Source organism: Candoia aspera, chromosome 1, assembly GCF_035149785.1.
Source record: "Candoia aspera isolate rCanAsp1 chromosome 1, rCanAsp1.hap2, whole genome shotgun sequence".
NCBI lineage: Eukaryota > Metazoa > Chordata > Lepidosauria > Squamata > Boidae > Candoia > Candoia aspera.
In genome coordinates this window covers 201,228,869-201,250,822 of record NC_086153.1, presented here as the reverse complement: position 1 = coordinate 201,250,822, position 21,954 = coordinate 201,228,869, and the positions used below count along the sequence as shown (strand labels likewise).

Here is a 21,954-nt window from a genome sequence, read left to right as displayed (position 1 = left end):
AAGTACTTTTTACTAATCCAGCACTGTAAAAAAAATAATTTAAAAAATTCTCCCCTCCCTTCCTCTGCACAGCCATTCCAAGAGTCTGGGTACAATGTTGGTTGGGCTAAGGCTGGGCTGTTAGCTAAATTAAGCCATTGTGACTCAAAATCCTCCTTTAATAAGGTTCATGCTGTCTACAACTTCATCATTTTCTGCTGAATGATAATTACTTTATTCAATCATGTTCAAGGTTTTAGTGAAAGCTAGCATTGATTGATTAACTTCAATTACCATGCTTACATTTGCATAGATAAAAACTGCTTTTCAATTTGTGAGTGGCACGCCAGTGGAAACCCTGCGCTGATATTTGCATTTCAATGTGAACAGGGAAGAATAAAGGTGGGAGAAAGGTCTGAGCAGTGCTAAGCCCTTTCTGCTTCAGTGCTTAAGCATTTTTTCCCCTCCGTAAACACTCTTGTTATGATGTTAGTTTGTTCAGTCCAGTCTGAGGGTAACCAATGGAGCCTCCTGTTTACAAGCAGGCATGACAATCCTAACAGTGTGGACTGGGAAATCTGCAAAGTTGAGACTTTTGACAGAAGCTAGGCTGTGCACCGTGCAAATTAATCAGACAAAATTCTCCCTGCTATTACAGTGAAAAGGCAGGCTCCCTCCCTGGTGCTTTGAAAAGCAGCCTTGCCTGTTATCGATTTTGACTCCAGTTTTGACTTTGCTCTTTCCTTGGAAGCATCTGGTGACTCAGCAAATAATTATTGTGTTTTGTTTTTTTTAAAACTTGCCTTCTGTCTCTTTCCTTCTTGCCAACTGCACCAAAGCAAATGCCCCACAAAACAAATTGGCAACTTGTCATTCAATTGCCTTCTAGAAAAAGGATCCGCCTCTCAACGCTATTATTAATTGGTGTTTATGTTCAGTACGCTCAAGCATAGACATGTTTCCCTTTCTAGGCAGAATGTGGAAGATTTCTTAGCTGCTGGTGGTTTCCCGACTACTTCAAGTAGCTAATCTGGAGATGCTTTAATTTGGTGGTCCAAATAATAACTTCAAGCTAGTCAGCCGTACTCAGTCCATCCCTGGGCATTGCATCAAAGAAAAATGCAGCAAACTGTAACAGGTCTACAGAAGGGCAATAAGGACAAGTGGGAGACTGAAACCCAAGTCCTATGGGAGGAATCAAGAGAACTGGGTAGGTTTGGTTTGAGAAGGCTGGACAGGAGTTATGATGACACTCCACAAGTCCCTGAAAGAGTATGGCATCCAAAAGGGCCCAGGCCTGTTTTCTGTCCCTCCAGAATGAAGAACAGAGAATACTATGTTTAAGTTACAAGAAGGTACTGTAGATTCCTGTTGAATCTTACAAAAAAGAATCAGAGTAGTTTCCATTGTAAAACCAATTATCTAGTGAGGTGGTGGGCTCTTCTTCTTTGGATCTAGTCAAGCTGAGATTGGCCGGCCATCTACTGGGAATTCTTTAATGGGAATTCCTGCATTTGAGCAGGGAATTGTACTTAGTGGCCTAAATGTCCCCCTTCCAACAATATTATTCTATATGTTTTCTATTTAGAAGAGGCCAAGTTCAAATTATCAGATAATAAGGAATGAAAGGCAAAAATGCCAAACTAGAAGCTCCAGAGGAAGCCTCTTTATGAAACAGTAGATCAAGCATAGGCAATGTATGACTCTCCAGATGTTGCTCAGCTACTATTCCCAACATCCCTCACCCCTAGACATGTTGAATGGGATTACAGGAGAGCTCCAGGGATTCATGCCTGGTGTACCCAGTATTGTGGTAGAGGGGTGACTGCTGAATGAAGAACGATTTCCTCTGTGAGGACAGATCATTGTCCCAGTGGATAACCTGATACCATCTTGTATCTTGTATCCATAGAAATAGGAAATAGGCTGCCCCAACACAGGAGGTGGCTGTGTAAATTTCCATTGTCCCCATCCATAACATATAATACAGTTTACCTGAAATAGTAGGGTAGCATATTTTCCCACCTTCATTCACTGAAGCCAAAATAAGTGAGGGAATACTTGAGTTTGTGGAGCTCCGCTTTCCTGGAGCATCAGATATGTTTCTCCTGCGTATCATGAAACAAAGAATGGGAGAATTCTATAGAGGGTTGCCATTTTTAATAGCTGAAATATGTTTCTTGTAATACCCATCTTAAAAGTTCTGGTGAAACCAGCGTTTTAGTAGAGCACAGACTTGGCTTGGAGAAGATTCCTACTTCGAATTCTAGCATCTCCAGTAGAAAGCTACTGAGGAAAATGCTTCATCGTGCTGTCTGAGATTATTGGGAAAGAATTGGCCCTGTCATTTCCCAGACATTAGCACCAGGAAATATAGTCAGGGATAATGGAAGCTATACTCCCGGGGTGTTGGCGGGATGTGGTCAAAAAGTCAAGATGGCAGCAAAAACTAGGCAGAACTTTTATTATACCATCATGGCTGCCCTGTTGACTTTTTTTTTTTACCATACACTGCAGACACCCCCATTACAGTCCAATATCTCAAGGGCCATAGATACCCCATTTTTCTCTACAAAAACATTGCAACCCAGAACTGACAATCCTTCGTGTGACTCTAAATGGAGAACAGAGGCAGCTGCATCCCATTTAGATCTCTATTTCATCAGAATCAGGGTTGTTTGATTATGCTGGGAATTCAGCAGCTTTCTAGTGTCTTGCACACAAGGCCTGGCCCTGACAGGAAGCTGTAGCTTTAATTCTGCAAACATGCACAGCTTTTTTGCAAGCACTGCACTCCAAAGGGGCCATAGCCAGGACAAAACAGTGGACAGAATTAAAATTAGTCAACATTAATTTTATTAAGTTATATAAAGTTAATCAGATGGCTCTTGGATTTCTCCACAGCTATTTTGTGCTTATTTCTATGTTTCTGACTTTTTATCTAGTGGAGCAGCCTAGAATTCTTTAAAGGAGAGGTAGCATATAAATGTATTGAGCAGGTAAGGAAGTGATTGTTGCTATTGCCTTTAATAGCTACCCCCTTCTTTCACATTAAAAATTACAATTGGGCAACAATTTCTGAGAGGATCTGGACAGAGAAACTTGGGAGAGGAAGTGCACTCCTGGTATACTCTATGATAAAGATGACTGCCTCTGTTCTCTCTCTCATCTCTGATCATTGGCATACTACGAAAAGGGAGAGAGAAAATCTGGATGTAATATCTCAGGATTTGGAATAGTGTTCAGATGCTCATGTTGGAATTTCCTATCAGGGCCTCATCATTGCATGTGACCTGCTCTCCATTAGTGAACAGGAGCCCCAAATGTATTGGAGTAAATGCATTAAACTTCTCTATCTGGAGTAGATAGAAAAAATGATGGTAGATCTCAAGGAGGACAAATACTATATAAGGAACACTTGTTTCTTATTAATACTGAAAGAAAGAGAGCAAAAAGTATTTATTCATAATAGACTTTAGTTAAATGCCTTCTCAATAAGGGCATTTTAGACCTGAGAAGGGTTTACTTAGAAGGATGGTACATTCTGTAGATCTCTATGCAAAGCACAGAGACTTCTTGCACCAAGCAGGGGAGCATATCAAATGGCCTGAAATTCTCCTCTAGAATACATAGATACCCAACCCTGCTAGGCCATAAATGCTAATTATAGAGGGCAGAAAGATATACTACTCAGATGGTTGGGCAATAACTTTGACCCTCTTTTGCTCCTCGCTCAGGCTGATGGGAGTTACACTCAAAACATTTAGAGAGCCCCAGGTTGTTTTTCCCTGAATATAACAGGATAAAGTGAGAATCCCAAGATGGGGAAAGACAGTATTATGTCAGAAAGTCCTTAGGAGAGACCTTTTTATGGCCTATCCTACGTTAAAAAATTAAATAAATCCCTGAACTTAATTTCTGTCACAGCAGGGAGAATGCTTTGAGCCCAATTTGGACTCTGCTGTACTAATTTTCTATTTGCAAGGATTTTTATCTTTAAGGGGAACATTAAAAGAATGCATTCCTCTCTTAGCCCACTCGCGGCATGAATTAGCTATTGTAATCTGAAGAGAATGACATGGCTTTCTCTACTTGGCCTTGGATTCTTTTCATTACCTAGTCTGGGTAGTGGTGGTGGTGATTTTTAAATGATAGAAAGGATCACAGTAATCAAAATGCTACTGACTAATAATTTTGTACAGAGTATTCCCCCAAAACAGAAAGTATTATTGTGTTCTTTTCTCCGGTCATCACATATTTAAAAAGTAGAGGCAGTGCAGAAAGGAAAAGAGAAAAGAACCAGTCTTTCTGCCCCAAATGAAGACGGCTTCAGTGATGCCAGAAAGAAACTCCTGCTGTGAATAAATTGGATGATTTAAAAAAATGATGTTCAGATAACAAATCTGTATATTTTCCAGGGTTACTTTGCTATTCATGCTGGAACCTACATACTGTGTTAGGAAAGCGAGTACAGATGGCAGCAAGTTGTGTCTATGCAGGGATTTTTGTCCATCTGAAAAAAAAATCTTTCTTTAAAATTACTCAGGACAGATGGAATGAAAAATCTGTCTTAAGATATTCAATCTCAATATATAAATGTTCAGATGACTTACAACAATAGGAAATCACCAGTTTGTTTTCTAAACCCTCCTGCAATGTTTGCCATAAGAACACAAATTATGTGTACATTTTAATGCATCTATGCTTCATAATTATGCATGGTTGTGTGCTGTTATAATTGACATAAAATATAAAACAGGTCAAAGAGCAGCTATTAAAACTATTTTTCATTTTGCTTTCTGACAGCCAGCAACATCACAAGCTTGTGCATTTAATAGGGCCTTATGCAGCGTGCAAAGATAGTTATATAATTTCATCTATATTAAAGCCTCCAGAACTTGCAGCCTAATTATTTCCTTCCCGATACTGTTGTAAAGTATATTACTTTATTTAGAATGGGTCCATTTTGAGATTAAAGAATTGAAATACATTGAAATGAGCATGGCAAGAGCAATCATAAAACTTCGTTTTCTTCTACTTAGTCAAAACTAATGGGAGAAATGGCCTTATCCAATTTGCTGCTTTTAATTACTGAAGTATATTTTCAAGCAGAAAGAGGAAAATTGAGTACTGTGCCAAAGTAAAAAAGGAAGTAGGTAATTTACTTAGTGTGAAAAGTCCAATGCCATCCAAATAAATAGATAAATGCAGGGAAAAAATTGTAAAGCTGCCTCTGTTTTTGTCATGCTTAGTGGAGTATGACATGGTCGGGATGGCTTTTATAGTAACTGAAAATAGAGCTGCCTTCTTAGGTATTTTTTTAAGTATTCGGTGAAAAGGAATAAAGATAGAACACGTGAAATGCTGAGAATGATGGGTTCTTGAGAGGACATTCATTCATTCATTCATTCATTTGATGGGTTTATATAGCCACCCATCTCAAATATATGACCATGAGCGGCTTACAACATTAAAATAATAAGAACATATAAAAACATAAAACCCATAGCGGCCAAGAATTATAATCAACAATCAACATAACTGGGAGACAGGCTCCCAGGCCAGCAGGGATGAGGCCAATCTGATCTCCAGAGGGATGACATTCCAGAGGGTGGTTACTGTGACAGAAAAGGCTCTCTTTCTTGGCAGACAGGACTCGGAGCATGCCTCTTCTGCCAGACCAGATAGGACATGTAAAATAACTGGTGTGTTAGCCTTTTGAGTAGCCCAAGCAAGAAGCACCAACCATGAGTACTAACACTACTTTGATTGTAAGGTCACAGTTACAGAATCTTGCAAGTCTGAATGTACCTCTCCCCTCCCTTACTTTCACTCTCCCAAGAACTAGGGAGGGTCCCTTCTGAGATGCTTTCTCCATCCCCACTCCTTCAGACTCAAATTTTGTTTATCAGGCCATTGTGTAAGCTGAGGCTCTTCCTCTCAAGTCTTTCCCACATGGTGAGAGAAGATCTCCTAAATAACCCAGCCCCAATGTGTTATAATGTGTTACCCAGTGATTTCCCTCAGTTTAATGGAAACCTACGCAGAAAATCCAGAGAGAAGACTATGCCTTACATTAGCCTATATACATGCATAGACAGATAGTAGATAGGTGAGTAGATAACAGAGGGCTTCTTTTTCCCCCTACAATCAAATGGTTCTTGTTTCTCACTAACAGATGTCACTGCCAAGGGGAGCTTCCCCACCCCCACCATAAGAACTTGAAGGGCAGGGCTCCCATGATACCAAGCTGTCTCTCTGCTTATAGCATAATGAGCTGAAGTAAATGGAACAGAAAACTAAGCAGCAATAAACCTAAGTGGATAAATAGTGATACGATAAATATAGTGGGAGACTCTTGTGTAATGTTGCGCCATGTTCTATTTTTTCCAGAATTATTTTGCTGGCTAGGAAATCAGAAGATCAGGATAGACCAAGGGAGACAGACAGTGAAATCTGCATATTAATTTTATAGAGGTCTGGACTGCAAACCTTCAGAAGCTGTGCCTCTCAGACCTTGTGCCCTTGCCACCTGATTGTACCTTAAAATCCTTTTTGTCTCTTCTCTGTCTTCCCTTTGATCTGTCCTCCTTCCTCAACAGGCCTAAATAGTCTCCATCAGGCAAACACTTGGTGTTTAAGTTGGTTAGATGCCATTTGTTCCTTTCTTGCAGATATATTTGACATTTTAATTTATCGTGTTTAACAGAACTCCATATTATCCATTTTTATTGCACTACTTTTGGCAGAAAAGTAAGATACACATCTAATAAATTTTGAGCTTTCTTGTTGGACCACCTGGATCCATAACTATAGTAACAATATCTAATATGTTGATTGTTGTTGTCCAACCCAAATATTTAAGGAATTTGGTAGGAATTTTATTTTTAGATTGAAGCTTTAAAATATTTTAGAGATGATTTTCTTACTGAGCTTGATGACCTCACTCTACAAATATGGGGAGGTCTCTGCATGTGTATACAGAGAGGACGACTTTGTGGATAAAGTTCTTTGACCCTCTTACTTTGGGTTTTAACTTCACCCAGCAATGGCATGTAGCCAGCCCTTAAAATTATCCATGAAAGAATGCCATTCTCAAGGTCAACACTCTCCCCCACACCCCACAATCTCTGTGAAAGAAATTCTTCACATAACTTGATTTTACCTTCAAATCAGTCTTGACTCACCTGGGAGGTGCCTGGACAAGCCCATTCACTTTTCTTGGCAGCATTTTTGAAGTGTTTGCTCTTGCCTTCTTTCTAGATTGAGTGACTGGCCCAAAATCACCCAGCTGGCTTCAGCTGGTTTAAGGCAGGACTAGAGCTCATAATCTCCTGGTTTCCAGCTTGGTGCCTTCACCACTACACCAAAATGGCTTGCTCTTCACATAATAGGAATGACATACAGAAATACAAATAGCATCTAGCTAAGATGAGCTAATTTTGAAAAAGCTAAGCAGGGTTGGACTTGATTAGTACTTGGGTTGGTGATCATTAGGAAATAGGATTGCAGCCTAGACAGAGAAGTTTATTTTAAACAAAAAACATTTTTGAAGAACACAATAGCAAACTATAAGAAAGCAAAATGGATCTATCCATACAGTCACTCAAAGTCCAGCTCAACTCTCTTGAACCTGGATTAAGTTGGTCAGAGCTTAGTTTTCTTGAATACCCATTATTGGTAATCTCCATTAGCTATCACAAAATTGGGTTCTCCCCAGTATATGTGGTAGTTGGCTTTGGCAATAGATGTGGGGAGGTGGCAGAGCTGTGTGCTACATGACTTTCCCTGCACCTCCAGGCCAGTGAAGGATGCTGCCCCCCACCCCATCATTGGTGTTGAAGACACTACCAATCCAACGAGGCTGCATCCATAGAGGGGCAACAACTCCCTTCCCCCACACCCTACACCTCATGGCAAGATCTGGGCAGGCTCTGGATCTTGTCCTCCAGTTTCTGATATGCTGACCCATGACATAACATCTCCCAAGAGCATTCTCTCTCAAGATTTTTGAGTGATATGCAGAGCACATTAAAGGTGCTAGAACATGGGGAATGGAGTATAGTGGTTAAAGGTTGCACACAGCTACAACTCCTGACTCACAGTGTAGGTCTTTAGGAATCTGGTCTAGCCTCAGGATGTACTGCACTATAACATTAGTCCAGTAGCTATATAATATAACTAATGTTATAGAGTGAAGTCTATTTCAGCTAATTTTGCTCACCTGAAAAAAATTGTATGATGGTGGGAGTGACAAGCAAATGGGATAATCAGAACAATTCCTGTCTGAGACAGTAGGGTTAAAATACCTGAAATCGTTTTGACTATTTTGGGGTTAGTGCTAAGGATGGGATACATGTGAATCTATTAACTGAAAACCCAATTCAGGCAGGGCTGCTAGTCTGGCCACCGTTAAGGCAAATCAATAAAAATGCTTGATATTCCTTACCAGCAGCACTTTTGATTGTGGAAACATGAACGAAAGACACACTCGTGTGCGTGAGTACACGCATGCACACAAGCACACCCTGCCTGGCTGATCCCTTTGTTCCTGGATGCCGTGAAATTTTGAAATGCAGCTAGGGATTACCTTTTGGTGGTTTTCATTTAAATCCACTCATTAAAGGGATTGTAAATGTGGATTATGTGAAGAAGGATTACTATAAAAGTAACAGAGCTCTCTGTGTATCTGCAGTGCATGTTGGGATGTTGTAGCACTGGGTTTGGGGAGCAACTCTTTGCAGAAAGCCGTTCACTTCTCGGGCCCTCATTTAACTACATATAACTGCCTGGCCTTGAAGTCGCTTTTAAATCAGACAGCAACATAAATACAATGGGACGGCTGCAGTAGAAAAACACTTTTTGATCTGTACATTTGCATTACCTCCTTGCACCTAATATTCAGGCTTGCACTGCATATCCCCAGTTCTCTAATGTGACCTGCTTTGACAGCTTTTTTTTTTTTTTGCATTACCCATACAGGCTGGGTCCTGACAACACTTGGATCCCTAAACCTGGGTTATGTGTTCACCTAACATGCCGTGCCAGATGAATCATATTACTGACTAATGTGATAGCTTGGTTCACCCAATCTGCTGAATCAAGAGCATGAAGAAGACCTGTGCCAAGCTTAAGGATTTGAAATTTTTTTTATTGCCTGGATAAATCTTAGGCAATGCCTCTTGAGTTAAAAGGAAAAATGGTAGGCTTTTGCAAACATGGAATGAGCATCCTTCTCTTTGGGGTGGGCAACAGAGACCTGCATCAAAGCCCATGGGTCAGATCATGGAAGGAGGCATTTCTAGAAGCACTAAACTTAAGTAGCTCAAACTTTAAAGGTACCGCTAAAGTTCTTCCAATGGGAGGTGGGGCGGGGGGCTGCAGGGGAGGAGGGAGTTAGAAGTTTCTTGTCCTCAAGCTGCCATGACTGGAAGTCCTCAGAGAAGCAAGGAAGGTGAGAAACTGATTTGTCTGGTTGGGCCTAGGGCTCAGCCCTTCTGCCCCAAAGCCTGGGAGAAGTGGGACCAGGAGGGTAAAGCTGACAGGGAAAATAGACAGCAGTTGCATCAGGGACTCTTACTTCTCTTCAGGGCTGCTGAGCTGTAGAGCTTCCCTTTTGTTCCCATTCTCTGCTCTTCTTTTCCTTTGTTTGTTGGCTTAGCTTTATGAATACTAGCTTTGGCATGCTGATCTAGCCTCAGGTAACTTGATGCAACTTAAGTGCTTTTGGTCCTTCCTTCATTGCCATTATTAAAATAAAACCCCTTTATTCTTTGTTATTCCAGTGTTGATTTTTGTATTATTACCTTGTACTCCAAAATATCTGAACCTGGTGATCCTAGTTAAGTGGTTGTAGTTTTTCCTTTTATCTAAAAGCCAGTTCTTGGGTAAAGAGAATCATCTTTCCTTTCACTGGGGGTGGCATGAAACTAGCTGCTGCTAGCTCAAACTCCTTCAATTGAGGAAACACAACCAGACAACCCAGAATTTAGAGTTCTCAGGGAGAAATCTGCCAGGTTTGTGTCCCTTCCTTCCTTCGCCAGAGACACCACACACTCACACATACCCCATTATATGTTATGTTGCACACATGATTGATTTATGTAAATAATTTATATGGCAACCATCTCACAATAGTGGGTCTGGGCGGTGTACAAGACTTAAGAGTTACAAGAAATGAGTCATGATGTCCAAGGTAAACAATGCATCCCAATCAGCTTGCCTAACCTGGCCCAAACATGCAGGAAACAGCCAGATCTTCAGAACCTTACGAAAGGCTAACAGAGTCAAGGCCATCCAGATCTCTGGGGGGAGAATGTTCCACAAGGCAGGTGTGCCACAGAGAAGGCATGACTCCTGGGTCTGACAAGATGACATTGTTTAATAGAGGGGGACCCAGAGCATGCCCTCTTTGCTGGATGTGGTAGGGCAAGCAGAAACAATGTGAGAGAGGCAATCCCACAAGTAGCTTAGCCCTATGCCATGTACAGCTTTACAGGTGATAGATTGGTAGAAATAAAACCAGAACATATGGAATTATTGGTGCTCCAAGTGTACATATGCACACAAACATCTATCTGCAGTACATCTGTCAACCTAATAGCTGTGTTGGTGGTTTGTTTCAAGGTAACTTTGACATAAACCTAAGAAGAAAGGCCCTGTTTTGGTTAACAGGTGAAAAAGCTTCCTAAAGTGTTTAGTCTGCTGGAAATGACAGATCTACTTTACTAAAGAAAAGGATCCCATTTGCCAGTTCAAAAGTTGTTTTGCCTGCCTAAGAGACCTAGCAATTGTGGTCTGGCCTAGACCAAGTGGTATCTCCCTTTCTTTTTCTGACAAGAGCCAGGCTCCGTTTGGAAAAGAAGTCCTTTCGCAAGAGCTCAGGCCTTTGAGAGCTTAACCACGGTCATACTGCGCTTGACTGCCCTGTGGAATATTTGCTAATGAAGACCTTGGATTACTGAGTCTATTCTCAAGCCAAAATTTGCACTTTAAAGTGTGGCTTGAGGAGCATATAAAAGCTTTGGACTCCATTACTGCAAAATGTATCAGAAAAGTGTTGAGCTAGGTAATTACCGTAATCCAACTGAAATAGTCGGTCACAGTGTACTTTAGATGAGAATCCAAAGTCAGACTTGAACAAGCAGTCAACCCGAACAAAATGAGCTCAGCCACGGAGGGCCAGATTTCTTAATTAGTTCTCAGTGGCGAAAACAGTTTAATGTTTCCCAAAGTCAAGTGTGAATTTGACAAGTGACACAATTTAAGAGGATTCAGTAAGGTTGAATTAAACCTGGTCTAGTCTCCCACTGTCACATGCCGAGTCCACAGCTAACTTCATTTATTCCTCTCCGTTAGTGTTCCAGCAAAGTTTCGCAGATTGAACCATAATATGAGGAAAGGAACAGTATTATTAACTTGGGTAACACTAAGCTCTCCTGTTCAAAATAGACATTTGGCTCATATTGCAACAAAGCAAATATAGAATCCCCTTTTTTCGGTGGAGCGATATATTCCAACATAGTCTAATTGGTCGAACTGGTATGCACACCATTAATACAATGAATGGGACTTGTGAGGAAGCTCAGTGGTCACCTGGTGATTATTTTCTTTCTGATGTTATTGTTTTCAAGGTTAGAAAATCTCTTGGTTTCATGTTGCTAAATATTTATTAGGCACAGCTTGAGGTACACTGGGTAAGATATACTAATGCTAAATGACTAACTTCAATAAAAGGAAACAATCTGTACAGGATGTGAAAGTTTTGGATGGTGCAGGCCGCAATGCAGAGAAATGTGTATTTCAAATGTATTTTACATACAGATCTACTTTCAAATCTATTTTAAAGTCTCAGTTAATTCTATTTTGACACCAGTTTGCGTTAAATGGATCTCATAACCCTGAAAAATCACAATGATTATATTTTCTTGGAACTCTGATTTTTATATTGAACCTCGGGAGTATTTTTCATAAAAAGAACTCAGCTGAACTTTGGAGTAGCCATTTGCATGACTTCATCCCAACTTCCTATTAGCCTATTTTTGATGGCATTTCCACCATTCAATTTTGTCTTTAGCAATTTTCTCACTCTTTGGATGTATTCTTTACTAATCCCATTTTTAACTTGTCCATGCTTGATGTTATCCAACTGTAAAATGCCCAGATATTTGTAGGCTTCATCCTGATGGCTCCTGATGGCTTGGCTGTTCAGCAATTCAATTCCATTATTGTTCATGATATTATTATTATTATATTTTAATGGGCACTTTGATATCTATGTTCTTGAGAACACTGCATGATTTTTGAGAAGGATAAGATGCACAACACAGCACTGACAAAATTCTCCATACCTCAGTTGTCTGGGATGGATGTACTCTTATTTTAAAAGCAAAGATTCCCTTGACTTGTAATGATTTCATGGGTACCTTCAAGTACTTTTCTTTTTAGCAATGCAAAAGTGGTTCACCATTGCCCTCTTCTGGGATTTTTTTGCTCCTTAGTCTAGCCTCCAACTTTGGGATTTCCTGGTAGTCTCCTATCCAAATACTAATCATGTCCAATCTTGCTTAGCTTTTTTACTATTAGCCAAGGTTGGATAGGAACTGCCTCCCCTAATTCAAATAAAAGGAGGAAACGATGGAAAGGAAAGGAGAGTTAAATCTTATGTTAGTTCAAGGTTGAGCCAAGTTCTTCCTCCAGGACCTGCACTTTATTTATTTCTTTTAAATCCCCCCTCCAAGGGCTGCAAAGGTCACAGCAATAACATCATATTATCACTAGAAGAGGTCGCAATTCAGCCCTTCTGTTTGTTTGCTTTTTCTCTGCGCATTATTCAATCTTATGTGTTAACACTCAACAGCATCACCCCCAAATACATTGCCATTGTGCCACTGAAGATTGGCAGTGTGGTTTCGGTGACTCTGGGAGTTGCAAAATCAGTCTAATCCTGAGTCACTTGTTGAGATGGGCGGCTATAGAAATCAAATCAATCAATCAATAATAAAAAAAACATGGTTGCTAATCCCTGTTGTACCCCAACTGCATGCTGGGCAGAGGGAGTGGAAGAGTTGAGAGTCAGACTTTCTCAGGGCAGAGATGCCAGTTATGTTAACAGCCACTCACCCAGCTTGAAGGCCAAGAAGCATAGGTCAAAAAGTACATCAGCCATGGGAAGAGTAAGAAAAAGAAGCTCCAGAATTAAGCTACACTGGGCCGAAAGAGGGAACTGCACCTCCTCGTTAACTGTTCAGTGGCTTCTTCCTGATATGCAATAAAGATTCTTATTTTGCTTGGCTGTGTCCTTTGTTGGAGAGCCTTAAGCCAGGTACAAGCCTAGAGCCTAGTTGAACCATGTTGATTCAATTGCCTGCAAAATTCTGCTGAGCTTTGCTAGTGAGCCTGACAAGGGGAAGCTCACATACATATTAGAAGGACACTTTTCCAACTCCAGATCTATCCAGCTGTGTGGAAAATGTTACGGTCTGTGTTATGGTGTGTACTATTGGCGGAAGCTGGCCTTCATTATATGGATAGCTTTATAAAAATATATTCACTTGGAAACACAAATAGGATCTGGGAGTATATTCCTCTGTAGTAGAAAATACCATGGTAAATGGATTGCTATACTTATCAGTCATGGTCTAGAGCAGGGGTTTTCAAACTTTTTCAGGCTGCGGAACCTGTTAGTTTAAAAAAAAAACAACCAGAATCCCTGATCAAGGGGCAAAGCTCTGGTGATAGAAAATGGGCCGTGTTTGAGTAAATTTTCCACCCTGGTCTCTCAAGGAAGTCAATCAACTTCTTGTGGAACTCTGGGGTCCCATGGAACAGAGTTTGAAAAAAAGCTGGTCTAGAGCCATGGCATTGCCCTGGACTTGCGATCTGGAAGATGCAAGATGGAAACTCTTCAAAATAATAAATCTCAGCATGCTTTTTGGGTTATCAGTCAAACAGGCCAAAGAGCAAGGCAGTATGTTTCATCAAGGAAACAAGAAAGTGGGATAAACTTCTTTGACAGGAACAAAAGCACCATTGGAAGGAAACAGATGGGTTCAAATAATTGTAGTGCAAGAGGAAGTTGCCCAACTGAATTACTAACCCTTTCTGATATTTCTGCTTCTTAAATGGAAAAGTAGATTTTAAACTTCCTTCCCTCCCTCCCACAGAAAGGACTTACCTGGAAAGTACTTCTCTCTTTGTAATAATTTAAAAGTTCTATGTGAAGAAAGAAGTTAAAATCTATGTGGTGTTTGCATCATTGCTACTTGCAAGCACTCTTGGCATGAAAGGTATCTGTGTTAAGCAGCATGATTAAGACTAGCAGTTTCCCTTTTGACTTAAGGAGCCTTTATGAAGGGGTGTTCTTTTTGCTAGGTAGAATCAGTAAAATAGTATTTACTAACTACTACAAATATGCCATATATGTAATTTAGACAATGAAAGTGTCAGTAGCCCACCCTGAATATCATATTTCTGAATTGTGATCAGGAGAAACTCAAAATTCCCAAATCCAAACACTCACAGAACTCATTCTCTGCCTCTAAAATGGCTGCTGCACCAGAAGGAAGAGAAATTACTGAACTGGGCTGTCACAAGAGTCAAATAGCTGCTAAAGATTATTAAAACTGATTTTTGTAAGATTTACCTCAAATATGTATGTAGAAGACTGCTGTTCAATAAGACTGCTACTACTGGTTCTGTTTCTTACAAGGAGGTTGATTGCAGACTTCTGTATTCTGACCAATAAATCTTATAGTAAAAGTACACACACTCTCTCGTTTTAAATAAAGAATCTGCTCTCCCACTTTAATTTCAGGAGAATTCCGTTCCTGTTGTTTAGAGCCAAATTTATATAAGGGGACAATATCTTTATGAGCAACATCTTGAATATTTTCATACTACATTATTTTATTTTTATACATTTATGTCTTAAGCTTTTGTTAAGCATCTTGACTACATATGGTGGAATGGTGGGATGTAAATAAAGAGATGCCCACATTTAACAGGAGATGCCTTTCTGCAAAGCTTCATGTGTTTAATATCTGCATCTAATAAAACTATTGAAAATGCAAAACCCATTATAAGACTTCCATCACAAACTCCAACAAATATTAAATTAGATCAAAGACCGTGCAGGCTTAAGAGGGCTTATTTATTAAAAATATTCATATATCAATTCTCAGTGGAGAAATTCAGAAGCAGTTTGATAACAATAATAAAAGCAATATTGTAAAGGTAATTTTTTAAAAAAACAAAGGCAAAAATTAGTACTAGTCCAGCACTAGAGAGGTACAATTTCAAATTCCCTTGCAACTATAAAGTTCATTGGGTGACTCTGAGATTATTATCCCTCAGCGTAACATCCTGCACAAAGTTGTTGTGAAGATAACACTGGAAAGTAAATACAGTGCATGCCTTGAATTCATGGGAGTAAAATGGGATTTAAATGCAATAAGGAAACAAAGTAATAATTCAGAAGAGAATCCTAAAGACTCAAGTCCAGCTTTTGTTAGGTCAATGGGGTGTGGATGTGCAGAAACCTTGGGCACAAGAGAACCAATATTTCATAATTCTGTGTGGTATTAGCTACATCTAAAGTTAACCATAGATTGTAAAAATCACGCCCATCCTCTTCAAGCATTTTAAATGTGTGTAAAGCCTAGAGATGAACCGGGGAGCGGGAGAAGGACACTTATTCTATTCTCCCCTTCCATGTCCCCTTTACCAACACCAGGCAAAAATCATCTGCAATGAATCTTTTTCATTTACAATAGGGTTTTTCAACCTTAGCAACTTTAAGATGTGTGCACTTCAACTCCCAGAATTCCCCAGTCAGCCATGCTGGCCAGGGAATTCTGGGAGTTGAAGTCCGCACTTCTTAAAGTTGCTAAGGTTGAGAAACCCTGGTTTACAGGGACTTCTTGCATAGTTCGTAACTCTGATTTTCCAGAGTTCTAGATTATGGTTTCCTTGTGAATTCAAGGGGAGCTCTTGAAAAACCTGACTGGGTTTTTTTAATGTTTAGCTTTAGCACTGACCACAAAGGTCCTCCCCACACTTCCTGTCAATACTTCCTTTTCCTAACGAGAAGTCTGTTACCTTGTTGCATAAAATGGAGAAAGAATTGGCAAACTCAAAATGTGGGTGATCACTTTCAACTCCCCTTTCCTTATTATTGTCTTGACAACAATCAAAGCTTCCTTCTTCATTTCTTTTTTACTACTACCTCAATGTCATCCCTACTTCATTTCCATGTTTCTTCACTCATCAAGATATCAAGCAGTTTAAGTGGGAAAGATTTGGTCCAATTGCTTTATAACTCCTGCATCAATTTTAATTGGCTAGAATCAAGTTGAATATAATAAATAATATGGATCTGAAAGAATTTATCTGAGAATTTTCATGATGTCAGAAAACCCAGATCCATTCCTGCTGGACCTTGCAGTGAGATGAATGCCAGAATCAAGCAATGTTTGGCTAGAGTTGGCTGTTTCCAGTTAAAAATCTTTCTGGGGTTTGGGTAGAGAGAGGGGGGTTGTATTCACGTTAAGACATCTCTATGGGATTGAGAGATTTTTAATTTATTTTTGTATGGAAATGGCAAAGAATTGTTCTCCCAGTCTCATTTTTTATCAGTGCTCCCTGGAATGCCAAGTTATCACATACAGATCAGATGGGCATTCCAGGGAGGGTTAAAATTAGGTTCCAGAATGCAGCGGAAACTTGCCCAGCTAGTTACTGCACATGGAAACCACCAAAGTTTTGCCCACTGCAGCCTGAAATCTTCTAATATTTCTTCCAGAAGACTGTCTACCTAAGAAAGGTATCTCTCACTTAAATAACTGTGACATCAGCATAAAAATGATGCAAAACCATGAAATATCTGTGGGTGAAATTCTAATGTAACCGACTTCAATACAATTGGAGAATTACCCTGAGCTTATGATGAAAGCTCTTACATTTTAGTATGGCAGTATCTTGATATGACCCAGCAATTATCGAAGAATACTTCTAACTCACTTCTTCTTGTATCCATAATTGAACATTGTTATAGAATATAGATATAATTTTGTCCTACATTATATAGCCTGTATACATTTTGGCTTTGATTTAAAGAAACTTGGGAGCAGCAAGCAAAACTTCTAGTGTAATCTCTGATAGGTACTGTAAATGGGACATACTCAGAATAGATGCCTTTGCACATATTAGAAGAAATGACTAAATACAGTAGATGGTAGCAAAAAAATCAAAGCAATCCCATTGTAAGCCACTTAAAACATGCAGCACAAATGTAAAGCATTACAAGTGAATTAGCCACATAAATAAAGTCAAATTGCAGTCCACACAATTACTCTCAAAGGTCATTTTCATGGAAGTTTAAGGTCAAAGATTACATTTTTCCATTCAAAATGAGCCCAAGTCCTGAAATAGACAACTACTGGAAACATTTAAGTTGCATAAAATCTTAGAATTTGTGGCCATTCTTTTATTGAGCAATGGATTCTAAGTGATGGCATCTATTGTCAATGACTACTTAAGAAAAAAAAAAAGAAAAGAAAAAAGCAACTATTTCTGGAAGGGAAAAAAACACCCGAGATGATTATCTTTTAAAGTAATATAAGAGTTGTGCAATTTTCTCCATTTTGACCCTTTTTTTTATTGCCTGTGGATTTTAAGCAGAGGCCTCCAATTTAAAACCTATTATTCCAAAGAAACAGCTTTTCATCTCCTCCCCGAGTGAAGCAGCCTTCCTCAAATTTTTCTAAGATTATTTCCAAGCTTCACAGGGCTTAATACAGAGGAGATCTTTCACTGCATTTGTGTCATGTATGTTTTAATTAAATTTATATCCCACCCTACAATAAGGACTCTGGCTAATTTATGAGAGAGTTTATATATAAAATATATAAAAATGTTAAAAGCTACGATCAGCAACAATAATAATACATCTTCTAACAGGGTGTTATACACTCAGCAAGACCCAGCAAATTGAATACTACAGAGGACCTGCGTGAGTGCCACTTTTCCCAATGTCTCCAATGAGTTATTGGGGAGGGTTAAATTACAAGGTCTCCATATTTTCCTATTTTTTCCCTTACTTTTCTAAGTGGTAGTCATTATTTCTATTTTATGAATTAGCAATTCATGCACTGCTTAATAGTGCAGCTTCTGGCCCCACTGCAGCCAGACAATTATGGATCGTAGTCATATATCACTTTTATCTATAATTTTCTGGAACATTCCAGATATTAGTTGAGATAACCATCAGCTTTCTCCCATTCCCATAAACGAACGGACAGCCCTTTGACTGGTTCAGCAGAAGAAAGAGCATGAAAAGGCTGCTGTCCAAGATTCGTTCTCAGAATGGTTTCTCCCTGAAAATTGGTTGCAGACCATCATTTTAAGAGCTCTAATGTATTTGCTTTGCCTTCTTTTGGGTTCTGTACTTTCTGGGGCTGCTGGGAGTTGTAGTCCACCCAGCAGTATCTGGAGGACTACCCTCTATTACTGGGGTATGGTTCCAGCAGTCCCAGCTTTTAGGGCCAATAATGAAGGAGACAGGATATTGTAGTTCAGCTACATCTAGAGCAGTGTTTCTCAAGCTTGGCAACTTTAAGATGTGTGGACTTCAACTCCCAGAATTCCCCAGCCAGCAAAGTTGCCAAGGTTGAGAAATATTGATCTAGAGGGCTAAAGGTTCTCCATCCCTGCTTGAAAACAGTAGCATTTTCTTAACCCCTGTGCCTCATGTGTGCCCCAAGTATTTGCCTGACTTACAGCTGAGGTCTTCCTCCACACTGACAATGTCAGAGGAACCTCTGCATGCCCAAGGAATGAGTGCACTATGTGTGTGTGTGCATTTTTGTGCACATGAGCATGTACTAGACACATTGGGATTTGCTTCTGATTGTCTGCCTGTGCTATGAGTGACCAGGGTGAAGCATTTGGCAGTGTGCCCCTGGAGAAGCTCCACTGAAATCTTAGGTGATGCTGGGAGGGTTAGCATTTGTGTTGGCCTTTTTAAGCATTGGGATCTGGACAAGAGGTAATTAATTCACTTATCTCTAATTTCCTACTCCCCCCCACTTTTTTTTTTGGTCAGATTGTTAACGTGACTGCTTGGAAAGCTATAACCTTTTCATCAAGTACTGGATGATTATGGTGGGAAATGCCTGCCATTATAGACATCTCTTGACAGTTAGTTTACAATAGCCTGCTGCTTTGACCCGGCTTTCTGTCTCTTACCATACCCATCAAGGTTTCTTGTCAAGAAAACACTGGTAAACCAGGACACCTGGGCCACTCAGAGCAGATTCCTCCTTCTCGGCATTCCCTGTCAATCCAAAATTAATCTGGGAAACATTTTGATGAGATTATTTGAGTGCACACATCATATTGCATCTGTTGTTTTAGACTGCTAAAATGAGGAAGGATGTTATCAACTACATTAAGGATTTTTCATTCCCATCCCAGTATTGCTAGAATGAGCCAATTTAAACAAAACAGTGCTACTGCTAATTGTATTACTATTATGATAATAATATAATAATATTACTACCATACCATTTGTCCTGCTGAGAAGTGTACAAAATAAAAGCAATCCATGTTAAACAATGAAATAAACCAATAAAACTACCAGTCCTGAACAAAGCAATGTAAAAACATATACAGTTCACTTTAAAAAAAAAAGTAGTTAAAAGAGCTGTGAATATCCTACAAATGTCGGATGAATGGGAATATCTTCAGCTCTTATTTAAAAGAGGCGGGGGGACTAGCTGTCTTGGGAGAGCGTTCCATGATTTCATCCTTAAGATATTTGCTTACCCTTTATACATAATGATATAAGTGTAACTTGATCATTACCTATCACCTTGGCAATTCATTTGCCTAAGATGTTGGACCATCAGCTGATGGAAGAAGGTTGATTAATCATCTACCTTTTAAACCAAATTAAATTGATCCAGATCAATTTAAATACATTTTTGTAAGATTTGAATTTCATTATAAGGTTTTTGTCTTCGGTATACCTATCTGAGCATAAGCGCTTTTGTATCTAATGGGCTTATTTCTGAGGAAGTGTGCCTGAAATTGCTTTGTAGGTGCCACTTTAAGATTTTGGAGGAAATACAAGTGGGAGAGCCAGTTTGGCCTAGTGGTTAAGGCAACAGGCTAAAACCAGGAGACTGAGAGTTCTAGTCCCACCTTAGGCATGAAACCTGCTGGGTGACCTTGGGCCAGTCACTCCCTCTCAGCCCAACTCACCTCACAGGGTTGTTGTTGTAGAGAAAATAGGAGGAGGAAGGAGTATTGGGTATGTTCGCCACCTTGAGTTATTTATAAAAATAATAAAGGTGGGATAGAAAATAAATGAATAAATAAATGAGAACGTTCATCATCATCAAAAATATTTTTTTCAAAGATGCAGGGTTGGATCCAGCACTCTCCTGAAGAAAGCTGCATTCACAGGATGTTCTGGTGGAGGACAAGGACATTCCTTACTAACAATCTCCCAATTCCACCCCATAGTCCAATGTTCCCCTCTGTCTAGAGGTTAAGGAGGTCTCTTTGGAAAGCACTGAGCTGCAATGGAAAGTGGAGAGATCAGCAGAAGTCAACACTGCCCTTTCTCTCCGGCAGTGGGAGTCTCTGCAGTACCTCAGTGCCTTCCAATCATGAAAGGGCAAATTTGAATCTAGTCCATGTTCATTTTTCTGCCTGATCAGAGTAACATATGAGGACTAATACAGATACTCTATCCACCCTTGGCTGGGCATTGAAACATGGATGAGAATATAGGCCCAGGGCTGTGCTGAATGCCACAGACCCAGCAATCAAGCCAACTGAAATATTCTTCTTCTCTGCCCTGGAGGCATCAACCAAAGCATCCCAAAGCTTAAGCATCAAAATGCTCACCATTCCTGATGCAGGATAAAGTAGCTTTTTTCTGGCTGCCCGCTGCTTTGTCCCAAGTCATCTGGGTGGGCCACACTAGAAAATGTTGGTTTTAACATATAATATCTTATATTTCTTTATCCACTGGTCAGGTGTACATGATGTACATTGTTTACGGTATACCTAATGTATACTCTAACCATGTCACATTCCACAGTTTTTTGAACAGGGATCATTCTATTCCATTCCATCACCAGCTACTAAAAGCAGCTCCAGATCATTCTGTCAAAACTTGGGGCCCATATATCTCTTTCTCCCAAATCATAAAATTGATGGGAATTAAAAAAAAAGACAGCCATTTTATATATTTTTTCATATTTATTAAAAGGGCCATGAGGAAAAATCAGAGGAGAAAAATGTATTGACTTACAACCCCTAAATATAAAGCAAGAGCAAAAATGAAAAAAAAAAAAAGAATTAATAAGAATACCTTGGGCATTATTTTGGCTCCCAGGTTCCTACGGCATTTTGGCCGTGCACTTCTGTAGGATGGGAGAGCGCTCTGTATCTTTTTTAAAGGCACACATGCTGTACCATTTGGTGTGACAGCTGTTAAGGTAATGATGGATTCCTAGTGAACAGTGCCATAAATAAACATACGAAATTAAAAAAATAAATCCTTTCCAACGATGAAAGAAAATTTGGCAACCTGAGCACATCACTGTAAAAATAAACTGCTTATAACTCAGTTACAGCTCATCAGCCCAGTATACTAAATCAATGCAGATTAAGTCATTGGCGTTCCTTGAGCAAGCCAACACTAACCATGGAGGAAGATTGTTGGTTTATTTGTTTGCTTCTGCATTGGGATTGGTGGGATCCTTCCCTTTTCTTGGCTCTCAAGGTGTGTTGGTCAAGTAAAGGTGAATTCAAACAAGATACGTATTGACTGATCACTTTCTGCCTGCTTCCTGGATGGAAGGTGTAAATATTGTAGATAATAATACAAATTAATTATCCTTTCTTTCATGTTCTGGAATAAGCAAATTTGGAGTCACCAAAGAACTGGCCCTTGCAATCTGA

At 39.6% G+C, this 21,954-nt stretch overlaps 1 protein-coding gene across 1 annotated transcript in view; it reads left to right on the top strand.

Annotated features, from left to right (window-relative positions):
* Positions 1 to 7,334, top strand: part of GPD2 (glycerol-3-phosphate dehydrogenase 2) — a 93,036-nt gene extending 85,702 nt beyond the window's left edge. The window contains exon 18 of the mRNA XM_063318349.1: positions 6,373 to 7,334. The gene's annotated coding sequence lies outside the window, so the exon portion shown is untranslated. The remainder of the gene's footprint in view (positions 1 to 6,372) is intronic.
* The last annotated feature ends 14,620 nt before the right edge of the window (positions 7,335 to 21,954 follow it).